The sequence below is a fragment of the Chinchilla lanigera genome, unplaced genomic scaffold (assembly GCF_000276665.1).
Source record: "Chinchilla lanigera isolate Chin_1 unplaced genomic scaffold, ChiLan1.0 scaffold00090, whole genome shotgun sequence".
Lineage (NCBI taxonomy): Eukaryota > Metazoa > Chordata > Mammalia > Rodentia > Chinchillidae > Chinchilla > Chinchilla lanigera.
Window position 1 is genome coordinate 829,312 of NW_004955491.1, and position 21,754 is coordinate 851,065.

Below are 21,754 nucleotides of genomic sequence, written 5' to 3' on the forward strand. Positions count from 1 at the left end.
CACACTACACCTCCCTCCCAAGATGAAATTTCATTTATTCCAAAAACCTAGCCCTTACGTGAAATCTTTCCCCTTCATGCCCATCCAGAGTTGCACGATAGTGAAGCAGTAGTGAATACCATGCAAGATCATCCCACACCCAGGCATGCTCTGCCCACAGGCTCTCGGTTTATGGCTCATTTTAATGAACGGAGAGGTGGGGAAGAAAGGTACAATCACAAAAATCACATGAAGCTTCCTGAAAGCATACATTTCTTTCTAGTTAATAATGAAATGAATATTCTTTGATGTTCAGCAGTCAACATTAGCAATGTACATTTTATAGCTCAGGAAGAATTTATACAGAGTTATCTCCTCCCATGTCCATGGAAATAAGCTCTCACTATAATCTCTTGGAAATCCAGACAAAATAAATGAAACAACAGCATTCACACAGTGGGATACAGCTACCAAGGATAGAGATTGGTGCATGGTTCTCTAACGATGGGTATATGCCATTACGGAATTGTTCAAACTCAAGGAATCCACAATCCAAGGATGGGATTTAGTGTAAACCACAGAATATAGGAAATAAGGATGCAGCACTGTAGGTTCATTTTTGTAGCAGACGCATGCCTCAGGTGGGGGCCAGTGATATCATGGAAACTAAGGTTGCATAGGGGAACTTGCACACAGTGTCTTCCTCTCAATTTTGCTGTGACTTTAAAACTGTTCTTAAAAAATAAGTCTTTTGGGGGCTGGGGATTTAGCTCAGCAGCACAGCGCCTGCCTGGCAAGCACAACGTCGTGAGTTCGATTCCCAGTACCAGAAAGAAAAACAGTAACAAAAACCAAAACAAAACAAAACAAAACAAAACAAAAAAAACAAATAAAGTCTTTTGAAAAGAGTGGAAAGGATCTGGATAGAGAAGAAAACAATCTGGTAGCAAAAGATAAAACAGAGTTACCATGTGGTCAGCAGTTTTGTTCTTCGGTGTACACTGCAGAGAAATGATCACATATGTGGATACAAAATCTTGTACTAAAAGATGATAATAACCCAAATGTCCATGACTGGATGAAAGGAAGAACAAATTATGGTATAGGCATAAAGTAGATTTGTATTTAGCTAAAAAAGATTTTCAGTCCCTGATATGTCATACAACTTGGATGAAGCGAAAGAAGTAAGTTGCAAAAACCCACATATAATATGATTCCATCCATGTGAGATTCCAACAGAGAACCTGGGCAAGAGATACAGGGAGCTGAGGATGCTAGAAGAATTAAGGTGTGTTACGTATGTGTACCAGCTCCCCACAATGAATGTAATCACTGTGTAATGCACACATGTATTACTGAAAAAATAAACTATAACAAATAAAAACTTACAGAGACCAAGAGCAGATCAGCGGTTGCGGAGCGTGGGGGTGAGGGGGATAACTGCTAGAGGGCAGAGAGTTTTTTCTGGAGGTGATAAAACGTTCCGCAGTTGGCAGCAATGAAAAAGAGTTACTGCTCTACACCCTCCACTGAAACATAGTGATGGGCGCATTTATGTGTGAATGTACGGTAAGACTGGACACCTCAATGGGTAAACGGTAAGGAACGTAAATCTCCAGTAAGCCATTAAAAGGGCAAACGCGTAACACTATCAGAAAAGCTGTATCTGTTATTTGGTATAAGCCTGATATTTACTATGTATAGACCGCCCCACCCACCAAAAGCAGATATGCACATATTTTTTCACCTACACATAGAAAACATCCTTAGCATAGGCCATCTATAAGCTAGGGATCAGCAATATCTTGGTCAAAGAGTGAAAGCGTCAGTATTGTAGCCTCTGTGGGCTACATGGTCTTCGTCACAACTGCTTAACTCTGCGATGGTACCAGAAAGCAACAGAGAAGATGAGAAAATAATGAGCGTGGTTACCTTCCAATGAAACTGTTCAAAGGCAGCCAGGCTGCAAGCTACTGTTTGCCAATCCCCGGGATGGGCTATAAAACCAGACTCAATGGATGGCATAGGAATGAAATCATACCAAGTATGTTTTACAATACATTTTCTTCCTTTTCTCTATATTTCAAATTTTAGCTGACTGTCCCTCAAACAAAGGGCTTCTATCTAGAACATATAAAGAATTTAAAAATATCAGACTCCCCCAAATTCAAAGACCCAATCCAAAAATGGGCAGCTGAGATGAATACACACTTCTCAGATCAGGAAATACAAATGGCAAATAAATACATGAGAAAATGTTCAACATGATTAGTCATTTGAAAAATGCAAATTAAAACAACATTGAGATTCCACCTTACCCCAATAAGAATGGCTACCATTAAGAAATCTACCAATAACAAATGCTGGCGAGGCTGTGGAGAAATAGGAATCCTTTTTTTTTTTCTTTTTGCAGTACCAGGGATCAAACTCATGACCTTGCACTTGCCAAGCAGGCACTTATGCCACTGAGCTATATTGCCAGCCCGAGAAATAGGAATCCTTCTCCACTGCTAGTGGGAATGCAGACTGGTGAAACCACTGTGGAAATCAGTTTGGAGATTCCTCAGAAAACTAGGACTAGAGGTCCCATTCAACCCAGCTATTCCCCTGCTGGGTATTTTCCCAGAAGATCTGAAAACATCATATCACAGCGATATATGTGCACCTATGTTCACAGCAGCACAATTTGTAATTGCTAAATTGTGGAAGCAACCCAAATGTCCATCCACTGAGGACTGGATAAGAAAATTGTGGTACTTTTATATACTGGAATATTACTGAGCTATAGAGAAAGATAAACTCGAGGCTTTTATAGGTAAATGGTCACAACTAGAGACCATACTCATAAGTGAAATAAATCAGACCTGCATGTGCAAGCACTGCATTGTCTCACTATTGTAAAACCTGAAAGAGTTAATAAAAACTCAGAGGTATGACAGACATTGTGAAACAAAAGGAAAACGCTAGGGTTAAAGGGCAACTGGGATGTGGGGAAAGAGAAGGGAAAGAGGGACAAATGTTGTAGGTATGTATATACAGGATAGTTAACATAGTTGATCTACTGTCTTCTATTTCTTTGCTGAAAGAAACTGTTAATGAGTCCTTGATTGATCAATATTGCATGTCTCTATTTGTTTTCATGAGAAACCACTTTGAAGATATCAATATGTAATATGACACGCATTGTTAATTTCCTACCACTTCGTTTGTAACTCTGTATTGTTTGTACTGTTCTTTTGCTATTTTGTAAAAGGTTGTCTGTCTGTTAATGTTTTCCTCCTTTTATTTTTAAAATAAAAAAATTCAAAATAAGCCACTGTAGCCTTTATTCCTTGGAATGGTACAGTGATGGTGAACCTTTTAGGGATAATTGCCCTCTACCAAACTGCAACCCAAAACCTACTTATTTATCATGAAATACCAACATTACAGTTAAATCTGCATACTGAGGTTTGGGTTTAGAAAAAACAACTCATACATGCACATCTTTTGTCTTACATGAAAAACAAGTAACCTGCATGCCATAGATTTGCCAGCACTGGTCTATGAATACGAAGAGAACAAAGTAGCTGAAACTTTAAAACTCACATTTATATAAGTAATAAATTCACATTAGTTAAAACCAATCATATCATTAAAGGCTAAGAATTTTAGTTTTCTACAAATATCTATTTATTATAGACATTAACTGAAATGGCCCCACTAGATTATAAATTAATTATATATTTAATATTTATTTGTATTATTTATAGTTCAGGTACATGACAATTCTTTTTAAATACAAGTACTTCAGAAAATCAGTGTCTCACATCAGACAATGTAATACCAAATATGAAGAAATACCCAGCATGTTACATAAGACATTATTCTTTGAAAATATCTAACATCAATTTTCTAAGTACATATTTAATCAAATCACTTTAACATCATCATGACATCTGAAAAGATATAATCATAATATGCACTATTAGAAATTTTTATTGCCTTTCCAGTGCTTATTATACATCAAGGTGGTGGAATATATTCTCAGTGACCTTTATGACACAAGATTGGATTTTCCATATTTAAAGGGAACTGTTGAGTCTGCCAATAGCTTTGCTAGAATTTCATTGCTCAGACAGTTCTGCATAATGACCAGCAGTTTCTGAGAAGAAATGACATATAAAGAAGAAAACAGTAATTCAACAACAAAGCCTAAGGTAAAAAAGTGCTAGAAGAAAAGCAATTTCAAAATTTCCTACCAACTCTTTGCCCAAAGTATACAATTTCCTTGCCCTACAAAGAGTAAAACAATTTTAAATGCTAAGAAAATAGGACAACAGACTAATATCTGTAGGATATTTATATCACATGGAAATCAAAGAGTTGTACATATTAAATGATAATATATGACAGATAATTTAAACAATAAATTTAAATAAATTCTTATATAGTACACACAACCTAGCAAGCTTTGCCTGTGTTAAAACTTAAATAAAAATCTGTGTGTAGATTTTCCTCTAAGTCACATGAGTCATACAGTATATTTCCAGAAAACAAATTTTATAATATAAATTATAACAAAAAATTAAGCACCTGATTTATAGTCATTTTATTCTCTTTTGACATTCTTGCAAAATGCTGTCCTTAAAGACACACTGTCAGCTTTGTGAATGTGAATGCACTTTGTTGAAAAGGTAAATATCAAAAAGAGTGGGTCAGAGCTTATGGAAAGCTTACTGCTGCTCATCCATATGCATGGGATACTCACAGGTTTAATGCAAAACTCTTTAAATACCACCATCTAGGTCCATGTGATAGATTAGCCATTAAAGTATTCTGTAAATTGGTTTGGTCAACCTTCCTAGTCATCTCAATATTTTCTAAAAGCACTATATAACCTTAATTTTGAAAGACTAAAATTAAGTAAGTCTTATTTTTTCTCCCTCCAATGCTGGCTATCAAGCCCAGCATCTCCTACATGTGTGACAGGTGTTCTACCATTGAGCTACACTCCAAGACCTTAAGTCTTATGGATCGATTTTATCTTAGTACTATTGAAAGACAATGATAACAGATTTCAGACAGCTGAACTTGAGGCTATAGAATATTTCAATGCCCAAGTACAGCTAAAATTAGAAAGGTAGAAAGAAATGAGAGGAAGTCAGAACTAAAATTGTACACTGGTAAACCTTCCATATTCGGGATACAAAGTCATCTCATCAATATTTAACTTACATGTGCCAAGCCATCACAGTCCCAGAAGATTTAAAGTAGAATAGTGAATGTAGAGAAGTAGTGAGACCATTACAAAAAAGATCCCATAATGATAGAAAGCTGTAGAGCAACAAAAGCCAACAGCCAGTCTTGAGGGAACTAGTAAGAGAAAAAGGCTTCATAAATTGATACTACATGAAAAGTTAAAATAAATGATATCACAGAAAGAAGGCTAGAGATAAGAAAATATCGGTATTCAAGCAAAGAAAAAAGAAAAATAGCAGGACAAAAGAAATAGTATGAAATGAAGCAGAAACACAGGACAGGCTGAAAGCCACAGTGTGTGTGTTGTTTGGCTTTGCATGTGCTGAATAAGCACACTAACACTGACCTACATCCTAGCCAAAGCCACTTATTAATTTCTTAGGGAATAGCTTGTTACGGTCTGCATATTTATATCCTTCCAATATTCCTAAATTGAAAACTAATCCCTGAAGTGATGTCCCTGATATGAGGGGCATTTGCAAGGTGATTAGATCATAGGTGCAAAGCCCTCATGAATGAGAAGTTTATTTGCTCCTCCACTATTTGAGAATACACCAAGAAGATCTCTTCTATGAACCAGAAAAATATCCTTTAGATATGTAATCTGCTGGAATCTACATTTTCCATTTCTCATTCTCCAAAAACATTAGAAATAAATTTGTTGTTTATAAGCTACCTATTTGATAATATTTTGTTAATAGCAACCAAAAACAGGTTAAGATACAACTGATTTCTCATTTACTCCTATTTGTACATTATCATGTTTAAAGGAAGAGTTATTTTACCACTCTCTTAGATTTGGAGCAGGATTTTGCATACTAGTTAAAAGCACACAAGTAAGTATTTCTTTCTTTAATATCAGGTCACCTTCCCCATCAATACTTTCCCAAAACTATTTGTTTCACAGAAGAGGCTAGAAGGGGTGGGGAAAGGAATGAGAATGGGTATTGTAAGGGAAAGTAAGCTGTGGGGTTATTTTCCTAGCAGGAAAGGGAGGTAGAGATGGGCAGGATACTGCCAGACAATGCCTTGTGTATTTAGAAGAGTCATGCTAAACCCACTGTAGTGCAGTGTGGAAAGTTTCATCCTATTAATAAACATCAAAGAGCCCCAAAGCATACATATAGGTTAATGCCAATTCTTCACCTTAACAAATAGAAAAAGCTAGCTCACTGATACGAATTACTTCACGTAATTTATTTGCTTTATGCTCTCTCTCTGTGATGCAGCTGAGACATAATACATGGAATTCAATAAGTACAGCTAGCAATGAAGGCCGTTAGGGTCACTAATAGGTTGTCTGCTCCTCCCAACTTTTCTAAATCCAAGCTTAACAAGCTGCCTACCTGCAGCTTTTGCTATTAGAATGATTTTAATTTTGATTCTGCCTTCTTTCCCACAGCTCTCCCCATGGCAGGAACTAAAGCTTGACCTAAAAAAAATAAATTCTTAAGAAATGCACTGCCTCGCTGAAGTAAATATTTCCTATTGCCACCAGTTTGTTTTTATCTTACTGCTTCCACCCATTATATAGGAATGTGTGAACCATAATCCTTAATGACCGAAAGTAGAGCCTATGTAGTTTTCTACAGAACTTAATAAGGATCTATGCAGTTTGGGAATCCCAAAGAATTCGATCAGATTAAAAGACTTAGGTATAGGTCTCCTCTAAATTACAGAATCATTGTATGATAAATATGATTAATAAAGTTAAGAGAAATATTCAGGAAAAAATTTTTAAAAATGCAGAATACAAAAGGTGAATATCCTCATGCAATTACATGCGACATCCTAAATGGAAATAAAATTAAATAGGAAAAATTAAACACAAAAGAAACCAAAGACATGAAATTTAAATATCTTAATATGCACATAATCCATTTTTACACGTATACATCTTTTATATACATATTGCATTTTAAATCTCTAAAGACTTCCATATTACTAAATCTAATCACCAGATTTCCTGTGTTACTTTTTATCAGATGCATAAAAATAACTGGTGGCTCCATTATTTGATTTAAGGACAAGAATACAGTTTTATGCTTTCTTCCCCTAATACACTGGTTATTCCTGCTCCTAATAAGTTCCTTCTCATCCTCTCCACTTAAAATAAATTATCTGCAAAGTTACCTATAATTATTGAGATCTTCTAATTCTGATTTTTTAAAACTGGAACACACCATAGCTGAGTTCCTGGAATTGTTTTTTCATGTCCCTGGTGATCCTACTGTTACAGGCAACTGAATAGATAGAAATATTAGAATGTTATAGGCAGTCAGACAGGGCTGGGCCCTTGAAGGAGCCAGTGTAGAACTTACAACTTTGATAAGACAGCTGATGGCACCGCGCTACTCAGGACTCTGAGGCCTCCCATCTCACTCACACAGAATCATTAATATTACCTACAAAGGCCCTTCAGATCTACTGTCAGGAACCTCTCCAAACTTTCTCCTTCCTAAAAGGTTCCCTCTCCTTCTCACCACTTACAGCAGCTTATGTGCAAAGTTATCTATAATTATGTCTCCTCCAATAACCCTTTCACGATGTGACTTCCTGGAGTATTTGATCAAACAGTACTATTGTGAGTCTCTTTCCCCACCACCTGAAGCTGCACCAACATGTGACAGGCTTTGAACAATTAAGCACAGTGGAAGTAATGAAGTCGGGCCTCAGGTGGGGCTGCAGCTAGCCCCTCGCTGTCTTGGAACACCCCTTGCATCCTGAGAACAACCTGGAAAGCGTGACAGGTGGAGGATGAGTGACAAGAGACAGGGAACCAGGTGCCCAGCTTAGAGTCAGCAGACCTCCAAGCTTGTAAGCAAGTCCCCTCTACATGCTAAACCGTCTCCCCAATGGGGTACTGTGATATGATCAGGAATGTGCATTTAGTCTCTGTCTCTGGTTTCTGACATAGGAGCTTCTGAGACCTTGTAATGGTCTTCTCACTAATGAGAAAGACATGATTAGAGGATTGGAACTTTCAGTTCTTCCCAGCATGCCCAAACAGTAGGAGTAGGGACAGAGACTGACTTAATAATTGGAAGTGGACAATGATCTAACCAGTCATGTCCTGGAAATGAAATGATTCCCAAACTGTGAATAGCTGGTTTCCGAGTTTCCATATTGGTGAACACACCCTCCTATCAAGAAGGCAGTGACCCCTGTACTCTTGAGGACAGAAGCTCCTGCACTAGGGACTCTTCCAGACCTTTCCCTGCGTACTTCCTCATCTGTCTATGCATTTGTATCCTTTATAGTATCTGTTAAAATAAACTGTGAAGGAAGTAAAGGCTTTCTCTGACTTCTGTGAGCCTTGAAAGAAAATCAGCAATCATGAGGAGGTAAGTCAGACAATCTGTCGCTGAGTGAGATAGAAGCATGAATCAATGATCTGGGGTCCATTAGTTGTGATGATCTAAAAGAGGGGTGTTCTTGTGCGAGGAAGCCCTTGACCTATAGATTCAGTACTTAGACCAGGCAGTGAGCAACTGATTTATTCAACTGTCAGACACCTTACTGGGAATCTACAGAGAACTGGAGAATTGTTTAGTGTAGACAGCCCACACTTGGGTGAAAGCAGCATGAGCAGGCAACAGTGTTCCTTATCAACCACACGACTGACACATGGTGAGCCCAGAAGATCTGCCTGCTGACTCAGACTTGAGAGAACATAATCGAGTCATTCTTTAAAGCCACTAAGCTTTGGGATAGTTGGCTATGCAGCAAAAGCTAAGGCACAGCACTGCCAGACAGGTGGGCCACTTCTTCACCCCTGTAGGGTTCACTCACACCTCACTGTCTTCGGAAAGTGTCTTTTCCCTCTGATGGTTGCTCATCTACCATGAAACATGATATCCCCTCTGCAGCTTCATTTGACTCCCTTCCCTAGTATGATTTGTGTCTGGATGTCCCCCAAAAGCCTCATGCAGTCATGGGATGGGCTTCTAGAGTTTATGACTGATCCATGATCCAATGCTGGGATTATGGGTCTGAGAGCTATACCCGCCCTGGGGCAGATAATTTGCATATGTAAGGAGGGAAAGAGGCTGCTTGCCAGCTGCCATTGCTCCCTTTTGCTCTTGTTGCTTTTGCTATTTTCCGTGGCCATGAACTGTTGCCCTCCGCCACGTGCCACTATGAACTGTTGCCTCTGCTATGTGCCACTCTGCCTTGGAGCCAGCTGAGTATGGACTGAAACCTCCACACACTGTGCTAAATAAACCTTTGCTTCCTTAATTTTGGGTGTCAGGTATTTTGTCTCACCAACAAGAGAAAAGTAACCAAGACAAACACTTTACATTTTAAATTTTAAACTTACTTATCTCTATGAAAGTTCAGTGAAGTCAGCGCATTGTTATCAGCTGCATCCCAAGTGCCCAAAATAATATCTGCCATAGAGAATGGTCTAAACTATACATCATCTAAACTGTGCTAAGATAATGGAATATAACATCCTACATGACAGAGAAATAAAAATGATGCTAGTAAGGTTGGCAACAGTGAAAAGAACAGTAGGGTATATTACACTGTTGATGAAACTGAAAATGAATGGAAAATATTTTGAAAAGCAAATTCCCAAATGGAAAAAGATTGTTTTTTCAAATTTCAGTAACTTTTGACCTGTATCTTTATTCTTAAGAAGTTTTCCTGAGTGCTAGATACACAGGTTGATCTGTAAAATGCTAGGGATCTGTAAAGTGCTAGGGATCAAACCCAGGGGCTTAAACATGCTAGGCAAGCAATCTACCACTGAGCCACATGCCTAGCCTTAGTTATAAAATTTACCGTTCATAAAACACATCATCCACATTTTACATCAAACTATAGTTCTGATATATACAAAATGGCAAACAGATTAAAAATGTAAAAGAAGGGATATAAGATGAAATAGTAATATATTCAAATATAATAGTAAGAAAACAGGCATGATGTTAAATATATACATTGAAATTGCTATTTTATTAAGTATGCACATATGTCCATACTAAGCAATAGAGAAACATAATCACAAAAATACAAAACTTAAAAATTTTTTCATGTAAAGATATTAATGTAGTTATTTCTAGGAGTAGAATTTCAAATTACTTTTAATCTTCCTTTGTATTTTCCTATTTTCCCTGTATTCATAACAACGATCTTTAAAAAGTATGTGTGTATGTGTTAAAAAAAAAACCTAAATACAGATACAGACTTGATTCATTTAATTTATCTTTATTTTACTTTTATTTATAAGCATGACTGCATTAAAATTACTCACTTAAGAACAGTTGAGTTCAGACTTTGGCACTGTGGTTTGGTTAAAATCTTATTGTGGTCATCTTTGTCACTCGTACCCTAACACGATTCCATCCAGTGAAAACGATTTGAAGGCGTCAGGCTAATGATGGCCACTGACCAACTCACTCTGTCACCACACAGGAAGTTAGCCTTGGACAGCAATTGCGATGAGGAAGGAATTTACCAGAAAAGCCCCATTACTGCTAATACGAATCAAAAGGCCCCGCTGCTATGCGGAAGTGTTCCTTCCCCTGACTGATAAAACGCTAAGATGACAGAAGCTATAGTTGTTTTTCTTGCTTCTAACACACAGAACTGCTCTCCAGTCACTAATAACCAGGTAATGTACAGCAAGCAGGAAAAAACTGAATACACACTAGAGGCCGCTAGTGATAAATAAGTGAATTTTGCATGAAGTTAAAAAATGATGATAGCTCCCACAAAGAAAACTGCACTCTAAGCTTCCAACCTTTAGCTGCCTTTTTAACCATTATGCTAGAAGTCAGAAAACGTTTATGGGGTCTATAAATCTGCCTAAATGATTTTGAATAAAAGGACTAAATATTGAAATGTTTCAACTTACAAAAACAGAAAAAATTTGTAAAAATTTATAATTATTGGGTTTTTAGAGCAAAGCTTTGCCTTAGAGTCATGAACCATTTTTACATTTTACAACTTTGTTAAATATGCTTATTCTCTTGAATTACTTGGTCTCAGAACCGAGTTAAGAGACAATTATGTTGTATAACAGAAGCTTGCCTTGCTAATATTTTATTGATAGAAAAATGTTCTGGAAAAGTATAAGATGTCCAAAAACATTTGCAAACCACTAGGAAAATTATGTTTAGTCAAAGTGGCATCTGATGCCTAGCTTACTTAGAAAAAATATGAAGTATCGATGCCAGGAAAGACAAACAGAACTTTCTGATTAATTTTTATAAAAGCAAATTTTTATAAAAAAATTTTACAATAACTTTTTATAAAAGCAAAAGAACAGTATACTTCTAATATACTTTTTTTGTGGGGGGGCTTCTGGTACCGGGAATCAAACTCACGACCTAACGCTTGCCCGGAAGGCGCTATGCCACTGAGCTAATTCTAATATACTTTTAAAAAATTTGGGAATAATGATATTAAATTTCTTAGAATTCATCACAGTACTTTTATCACTTAGGTGGTGTGAGAGTGACCATTTCATTGTTTTTCATTGTTATTAAGAGTGAGAAATCCGAACATTTTCCTAACCAGGGCATTTCATACCACAGTAAGCACGGCACAGTATTAAGTCAGGGAGGTGCAGGTGGAGGGGAAATTAACATTAGTAAAGACTACGAAGGCCACACTGGCAGTCAGATGCTGTGGATGGGTGTCAGGTTCGGCTTGTCTTTGTGTCTGGCAGTCCCTACTATGTGTGCAGAAACGAGTCAGTCTTGAAGGGAGGCATCCCTCTCTCCAGAAACAAGCACCACCCCTAGGAAGGAAATTGGTGGATAATCCCTCAAAATAACCTGACCTCTGTGGGAGACAGCACAGACAGCTGGGAATTCATCTGTGGCACTGAGTGGCCAGCTCAGGAGGATTAAGCATAAACTCTACTTTCTTGTTCTTTGGATGCAAATACAGTTGTAGATCTGGCTCTCTGTTTCCTTTGAGTCCTGCGTATTTACCAAGCCCGTTCGCAAGGTTCTGTTCTGTTGGAGACAGGGTCTCACTATGTAGTGCAGCTGGCTGTGAACTTGCCTATGTAGCCCAGGCTGGCCTCAAACTCACGGCGATCATGCTGCCTCAGCCTCCAGAGTGTTGGGATCACAGGCATGCGCCACCAGCCCCGGCTCATTCTCAAGCTTTCCTAGTTATTGTTAAACTATACTACTCACAATAGACTAAATTACCTAGAATTTTCTTTCTTTACAACTTTGCCTGCTGATACAAAAACATAAATAAAATGTCCTCACAACATTTAACGGAAGAGCTTTTAGTTTGTAATTTGCCTCTTGAGTAAAAATAATCTTAAGAACTGCTCCTTTACTGGGTCAGAGAAATGCTTTCAATTGGCGATAGCAGAATATTTAACACCATCCCTAATCAGTTTTAATATTCAGCACATAGCAAACTACTTGGTAGGCATGAGATATGTAAATATCAGAGACAGGAAAGCCGTCATTGAGGTTACAGGCTGCTAGGAACATGCAAACAGGTGATTTCAAGATGCTGTGATAAAGGTCACAACAGTGGAAGTGCCAGGTAGGACAACACATGGAAAAAGCACGTCTGCAACAGACGAAGAAGGAGCGTTGACAATGGGTCATACCCCGATGTCTCGGTCCCTTTCCTCATCGCTGACACACAATACCAGACACCTATAATTAAAGGTTTTTGCAGGGTCAGTTCCTAGTCAGCTGGCTGCAGGGCAGGGAAGGCATGGTGGGAGGGTTCATCAGATGTCCCACCAGCGGGTCAGCTATGGATTCCTCAGTGAACCCTTCCATGGACAAGAACAGTGTCCCATGACCCAGTCACCTTCACAACACATAAGGCTTTGGGGGGCAGGACGGCACCCCAAATGTAAACTGTAAGATCTGGTAAGGTAAAAAATCCACCCACCAACATTCTTAGGTCACCTAGGATTTGTCATTTTAAATCAATCTATGGGGAAGTTATTATTTTCTGGGAGAACTATCTAAGAGGAATGAGATTGCTTAGTTAAAATGATTCATTTATCATTTATCAAACCTGGTTTTAGGTGCTAGGATTATTTCCAAAGATGAATAAAATATTACAAAAGAATTTTGTGCAGTTAAGCAGAAGCACACACAGATAATTTCAATATAATATGGCATTAAGGTGAAGGGTTGACTAAAATAATTTTTTTGTAACAGAAATTGGTAGTTGCCAGGAAAGACTTCTGGGGTGATGCAACACATGAGGTGAGATTTGAAAGACAAAGCTGGAAACCTTTGAGTTCTTGACTACTGGTTATTTTGAGATATATACTGAATTGTTAAAGTCTATAATCACCCTATTCTTCTATAGAACACCAGAACCGTTTCCTCCTATTTCACCTATGGAGGTGTATTTTGGAATCTGCTATACACACACATGATTTCTTTTTCGTTAGGGCTATAAAACATTTTTTGTTGTGTCTGAAACACCTTTTCTGTGATCCTCCAGCCTATTCTTGACTTTCAAGACCACAGAGGCAAAACTGAAGCCTCTAAGGAATACAGTTCAAATTCTCCGATTTATCAGCCGGGATGCAAGCAACAGTCTAGGGAACATGAGGGTGTAACTGCCACTTGGGTATCTGCCTGTGAAATTTGTTAACTAGTCCTTGCTTAAATAGAACTCCAGCTGTCACTTTTCTGTCTCCTAACAGTGGGACCATGGTTGACTCAGGTGCAATTCAATCACCAACTTAAGTATCCATGTCTTGTAGTAATGCGTCAACAAATGGTAACGCCAGCGAGGCTAGCGTTGGAGTCAGTCTCCTGGCTCTTAGTCCAGTAATAAAGATCTATAATTTTAAAACAAGAAAACTATGCAGGAGGTGTGAACGTGCACCGCACAGGCACTCACAGGTATAGGAAAAACTAGGCAGGGACTATTCTACAAAGTTTTGAAAAATAATTCTGACTACATAATATTATGTGATTATTCTCAGCCATCATTTCTTAGTTCAGGGATCTAAAAATCTATTGAAAATAAGGTTATGAAAAATATGAGCTCTTACATCGCATTAACAAGCATGAAGAGGGTTCAGAATGCTTGCTTGTGAAAAGTAAAACGAAAAGGCCACATATTACTCAAAACTTTTGACAAATGATCCCAGTTTCTCCGAAAAATCATCAGAAGAAAATTTATTTCTGGAGACTCCATCCACAGAGAAGGAAGGGAAAAGGGTTCTGTCAGGAACATACTTTATGAAATAGAATACCCATAAAGAACAATGCCTCTGATTAAATTTAGTTGTAAACTGACTTCCTCCACCTGCTGAAAATGATCTCACTCTGAAAATTTATGTTGACTTCATGCATGATCTGACAAACACAGCACCTTTGCATACACACACCTCCCCCCTTCCAATACCCCGGCCGGTGATTCACGGCTATGCATGGATAACTCTGAGATCTCTGATTTATGGCATTTGATAACCAACAGACTAAAATATATTACTAAACTAACCTAATCAATAATTCAAGAAAAATATGCCTTCACAGTTTGCCGCATAGGGCTCTGTAATACTAAGACTTCTGTGGTAAATTCTCTTTTAAATGTGCTAATAATTTTTACCTTCTATCACTTTGATTCAAAGACCCAATACTGTTGACATGCTTACAAAGCTTAGTAATTTGACTGCATAAACACTTTTTAATAGAAACTTCCTGAAGCAAATGACTAATCATTGCTAAGGTTAGGTTTATGAGAAGCAGAACCAAGAACATTTGGGTTTCTCCTAAGCAAAGCTCACATATCTTCTTCCTGTGTATTAAAGCTTAGTAAAATTGTAATTTAACTATGTCATGAAATGCCCCAAAAATAGTTAAACTGGATCATAATCACTGAGAAATTACAGTCACAGGGATACTGAAATTGTCACATATATTTCAGGATACTGAGATAGCAATTTATGCCCAGATAGCTGACACTAACTTACTCCACAGCAAATGTATGTTTACTGTCTTAAGCCATAAAAATCCCAACAGTATTGAACAGGGCTTTTTCCTCAGAGTTTCCACTATGATACAGCAAATGTAGACCTTATATGTACATGTGAGTCCCTACTCTTTTATCTAACCTCTAGGACTGTATTAAAAACGGTCAGAACTTTTTTGGTACAGTACTTCCTGAAGAAGCACTTCAAAACATACCAATAGGTTCCATCTGAAGGACCAGTTTTAGGAATCAGGACCATCCAGTATGCAGAATGAATAAATAAAGTTGTGGTGTACTTGTGTACTGGACTACTACTCAGTGGAAATAACACAGTAACATACAATAACATGCATGGATCTCAGAAACATCTGGTTAGTGAAAGAACTCAGACTCAAAAGACAACAAGGTATACACTTCCACTTACATAGCTTTCTAGAAGGCTCTGGGGGCCAGGAGATATGAAGAGGGGGAATACCTGCAACTTTTGATGATGTATGTTTTAATATTTTTTAATGCTGACTGTGTTTAATATTATTCAATGTGTTTAATATTGTTCATGTGTTTAATATGGACTGTAGTGGTGAGTACACAGCTGTATACTGTTTCAAAAAAAATTAGACTACCTGCTTAAAATGGATTGATTTTAATGCATAAAATTATACCTAAACAAAGCTGATTAAAAATAAAAAAGAACGAGGGGCCAAATACTACATTCCTTTATTCCAACCATGATGTGAAAAATGCTTACAACTACTTTCTCAAAGTAATACAATCATCACAGGCATAACAGCACCTGTAATGTGGGTATTTACGCTGTTGCCTGAAAATACATCAGGTGCACGTTCAAGGACTTAAACATTCATCACACAGAACTAAGGGCTAACCTGCATCCTCTCAGCTTCTCCAGATCTGTCATAATTAGCCAAAGCAGTAAGTTTCTACATCAAGATTTCTCTGAATGCTCCAGTGTAGCAATGTCTTTCTAAAATATCACAGATAAAGAAACTAGAGACTAAGGAAGTTAAGTTACTCGCCAAAAGTGTCACAGCAACGCTGTAGCACAATCAGACTTCTGAACCCTAACTTAACTCTCTCAATACTAAATTCCTAATTGGAAAACAGCTACTATTTGCCACGAAATAGACCAAGAACAAAACTGTAAAAAGTGACTCATGACAGGCCGCTGATTCCTTCAAGGGTGTCTCAGCTGCTTCCTACCACGTGCCTGGATTAATAATACTGATTACAGCTTTAGAATCTGATTTTTAAGGAATAGATTCACACATTATTCAGTGATTAAACCTGACTGAACTGGGGCATGGTAATTTTACACATGGAGTTACAATAGGCATTCTTTATTCTCGTTTGATCTCTGAAAAATGTTATCATCCACTGATGAAAAAGTTGCATGACTACGAAAGTCTGAAATCTTAACTCTGAGAAAATTAATGGGGTGACAGAAATAAGAGATCAGCAATGTAGTCTGCTTTTCTTTTTAAATGGGTCTTATCATCCCACCATTTAAAATGCACATTTAATTGAATGACAATCTGTACAAATTGCAGGGATTTTTTTTGGCATGTTCATATTTTAAATCAAACAGAAAAGAAATTCCTAAACATTGGAGCTAACCTAAATCAATGCTAATATATATATACATATAAATTTTCTGGAAAATTCCCCTTCAGTCTTCTATATTCACCAGTTATCCTGTGACAATTTAAAAACAATCTTTCCCACAGTTCAAATATTCTATGTACTACAATTCCGAAATTGTATTGCAACTATTTGCAATTTGTAAAATTGTACTGTAACTACTTCTTAAAACTATTCTGCTAATGAGTCTAGGAATCACTAAGCCCCATAAAGTCATAAATTACAGAAAACAAACTTCTCAACATTTACAACTCCTAGTACATGTTGTTTACGGTACATGCTATTCTCAAAATATCAATGAACTCAAAGACAAGGACTTCAGTTTCAGGATAAAAGACTCATTTAGACAGGCATTAAAATATAATGTAATATAGGACACTCTGGAAACAAGTGGAGAATAAATTATAAGGCATTTTAGGCAAAATGCATTATCTTCTAAAATATAAAACATTTCTGGTTCATACATATTAACAAGATACATAATTATCCAAAGTTATTATCAAAATACTTCCAATGGCTGATATATATCTTACACATCCTTGGCTGAAATAAAGCTTACTTTAAATGACATCTCTGCTAACATATCAATGAAAAATCATTATTTCTATAAATTCTCAGATGCTCATTAGTGTACTAGATATTATAAGGCATATAAAGATGATTGATTATGATTGCTTCCTTCCAGGAGTTCACCTCTTAGTGAAGGATATAAGATATATCCACACACAGTTAAATCACAGGATAAAATGAGAAAGTAAATAATTACAAAGTATTATGCAAAGTTAAAGGGCAATAGATCACTTGAAATTTACAATCTAGTAAAGGAGATAAGTTTTTGTAGCTTTAAATCAAGGTAGAATGTGAATGTAACACTGTGATTTAAGAGTATTGTTTCAGTGTACGGGATGGCAAACCACATCAGGTCGGAAGGAGAAAGATCACCTCATGCAACTCTTTCAACGCCAGCTGAGCACAGATGCACAGAGAGTACTGCTGCAAGAAATGCTTGTGTGCCATTAAAACCATCTGCAAATCAGGACAGGGCAGGATGGGTAAGGACTCTTGAGTCAGGATGGCCAGCCAATCAGAAGGGACGGTGAGCAGCATCCAGTGTACAAGGTCAGTCATGAGAAAGGGCCTGAGCAAAGACGGAGAGGGTAAGCGGTGCGGTGTGCCTAGGACAGGCAGCAGTTTTGTGTAACCAGAAGACAAACAAGGGAGAAAAGTGGACAAGCCTGAAAAGGGAACCTTGATCTCAAGATAATGAGTTTAGATTTTACCCAGTAGACAAAGTAAAATCTCCCTCCCTCCCCACTGTGACTACACAGGAATACCCACACAAACATAGCTACACCCTGCACACTCTGGGGCCTTAACCTTTCCACACCATTAGGACTAGAGTATCAGAGTATGCTCTAATAACACAGTTCTGGTTTAATTGTCTATCCTCATGTCTGCTTTGGCCTAAGACCTATCTTGCCAAATTAGAATTTTCTTTTTATGTCTTGCCATTTATCATATGCAATACGTTCTCTCCGATTACGCTGAAGGTTTCTTAAAAGCTGGACCTATGTTTATTTATATATTCATGCTAATTATCACTGTGTTTTTTTAACAGAGAACATTCAATAACTGTATGATTGAGTGGGTCACAAGTTAAATGCCTCTGAATTATTCTAGAGATTCTGTCTCACTCTAAAATTAGTTTTGTCTATACAGGCATTTCATATCCTCCTTGGGAAAAGTTGTGATATAAATTATAAAGATGTCTGCAATCTAAATGGCTTTGGTTTTGCAAGCTTGTCTATCCAAATGTCCTCACATTAATGTTAATACTTCTCATAAACTTAAATCCTGAAAAAAAGTTAGTTTTGTCATTGTGGCTTTTATTTTTTAATTTCTTGGTCTGTTTACCTTAATTTTTTAATACATGAGGGCAGTGGTGATGAATCTATGGCGTGCCTACCACGGCTGGGTGTTTGTTACCACTGAGAGCTCTAAAAGGTTCGTCATGACTAGATTAGGTATGCAAATATGTATCCATGTTCAAAGGCATGATTTTTTAAAATAAAATATACCAAAGTAAACTTTCTTGCATATTTTCAGACTACTCTGAGCTATTAACTTTGTGATTCGTGCATGTAACTACCTGGCTCTTCTACGCCTCTGGATTTCATGACTTCACTAATTACCACAAGCATTGATTATGATAATCATAGTTATTATATATTAATCTACACTAACGTTGCTGAATCCTTTTCCAGATTCAGAGAGCAACAAACTCCCCACTCACATTCAAAATTCAACATATTATGATCCAATTTTATGAAGTTCGATATTAGGCAAAAATCAGACTTTCTCTTTTAGGGGGAGATGGTAATGAAAGGGAATACAAAGATTTCCACATTAGCTTTAATACTCTATGTGTTGATCTCAGCAATGTTTTTATGGGTGTGTACCACACTGTAAAAATTCACGGAACCATCTTGTTAGCATTTGTGTACTTCTCTGTATTTTTAAAAAATATTCCTTCATGGTAATTACCATATTTAACTACTTTTCAGACTCCAGTCAATAAATGACTAGAGACAAAACTTTTTAAGACAAGGTCACACCACTACACTCACTGTGTAGTTCAGGCTGGCCTCAAACTCGCAGCAATGCTCTTGCCTCAGCTTCCCGAGTGCTTGGATTATAACCATGCACCACCACGCCCAGCTCTGGAGCTACAACAACTTTTCAGAGAAGCTGCCGACAATACAGAAGTACATATTACAGTAGTTAGAGGACATACACATAAATAACGGTTTCTCAATATTCTTTCTAAAGTGGACATTTTATTCTTTCCCAACTGAATGCAGCATGCATAAAATCACCATAGAAAAGAAAATGTCCAGTGCCTACCAACGATGGCCTGGAAATCTGGCCAGAGGACCGCGCCTGCTTCCCTTGTGCAGTTGGTATTTCATCTCTGCGGCTCATGGCTGCTCCAGTCAACAGGGAAGGTTCAGGATGTTCTTTCCCATCCTGAACACGACCGGGGTGGGTTTTACGCACTGGGCCAAAGCAAGAGGAGGCCTTTCTAATCACAGACTAGCAGAGAGTGTAAACACGAGACTGTGGTCAGCACCAAGCGGAGCTGCGGAATGAAGGGTGCTGGACCACATACTCGCTACCCTGCCTTATTACCCCACACTGTCAAACAGCTCGACCTCACTGCTCCCAGGCACTGACAGGAAAGCAGTGAATTAGGAGCCCAGGAGAAGGTTAAGACTGAGGGCTCCTAAAATTTCTCACTCTTCATTTTCAAGTCCAGAACCAAAGTGAGGATCGAAGTGTCCTTGGCAATGCTGGTTCTGTATTTTCCAACTGGATATTCAATCTTCCCGTTTGTTATACAAACAAAACATATACCCAAGTCAGACTTAGCCGCTCTCAGAGCAGAGGTGAACTACTGAACTGTGAGGGTCATCTACCGAAATCATTCAAAACCTTAAGGAAAAGAGAATGGAACAACTAACCCCACATTGGTTTATTAGTAAGTGTCTGTTATATAACATTCCCACACAATTTCCTAAGCAAAGTAGAACTTGAATAAGTAACTACAGAAAAAAGAATCATTTTTTTTGCTGTTGTCCTAAAGGGCAGCATCCATAGTGAGCCCTAATGAAGCTCTTTGCTCTTACAAAGAAATAACAAAAAGTAAATAATTTTCATTTTTTTGTTTCTCCCTCCTCTCTAATACATACTCAATTGTGATGTACTGTTTTTACGATAAGGAAACATACTTAGGGCTTTTAATCCAAATAAAATCTGATAGATGAAAACAGCTTTCAGAGTTGCAAAAAGACATAAACGTTTATCAAAGATGGTGCGGCCTTAACAACATTATACTAAGTGAACTAAGGCAGACACAGAGAGACAGCACTACATGAGTCCATTTAAATGAAGTACCTAGGACAGACGATTTGATGAGTCAAATTGGGCAATGGTGGTTGCCAGGCATAGAAGGAAGTAGGAGATGGGGCATTCTCAATTGACGGACACAATATTTTATAATATGCTAGTTAAACAAGACAAGCAAGCGCTACAGATCTGCTGCACAACATCGTACAATAATGTATTCAAATGCCCACAAAGAGGAAGAGGGCAGGTCTAATTTTAAGTGCTCTTGCTAAACTTTAAGAACATATTTAAATAAAGATGGTACAAAAATGTTTTCAAGCAATCAGTAAGGGATTGGATTTTAGGCCATAACTCATTTTTTATTAGTATTAGCAAGAACTATGTTATTAATTATCATGAATAGAAGGATGAGTCACAAATCAAAGCATTCAGAAAGTCAAGAAGTACAGGAAAAGAGGCTTAACCTCCTTGGTCACCTGGGAAAGGAACATTAAGATCATGAGATTTCATTCACAGACAATAAATGGCTAAAATGGAAAAAAAAAGGTGAAAAGGAATCAGTATGAGTGGGCATATGAAACAATGGAGACACAGCTGCCAGAAATGAAAATGGGACCAGCACCTTGAAAAACTGATTTGTTAACTTTTAGAAAGTTAAACATCCATTTACCCTATGACCCAGAAGCTTCATTCTTCCCAATATACTGAAACATTTGCACAAAAATATTTAAAGTGGCATTATTCAAAACAACCAAAAACTAGAAATAACTCAAAATGTCTATCAGGTAAACGAATAAAACAACAGTGGTATATCCACGTAATAGAATATTACTTGACTGTGAAAAGGAACTATGGATACATAAATCAATGTCAAATACATTGAGCTAGGGCTGGGGATTTAGCTCAGCGGCAAAAGCGCCTGCCTGGCAAGCGCAAGGTCGTGGGTTCGGTTCCCAGTACCGGAGAAAAACCAAAAAAAAAAAAAAAACAAAACACAAATACATTGAGCTAAACAACAGAAACAAGATACAAAGAGTAT

At 37.5% G+C, this 21,754-nt stretch overlaps 1 protein-coding gene across 6 annotated transcripts in view; it reads right to left on the bottom strand.

Moving 5' to 3' along the window:
* Tpk1 (thiamin pyrophosphokinase 1) overlaps window positions 1–21,754 on the bottom strand; it is a 346,630-nt gene that overhangs the window by 207,371 nt on the left and 117,505 nt on the right. The gene's annotated exons all lie outside the window — the stretch shown is intronic.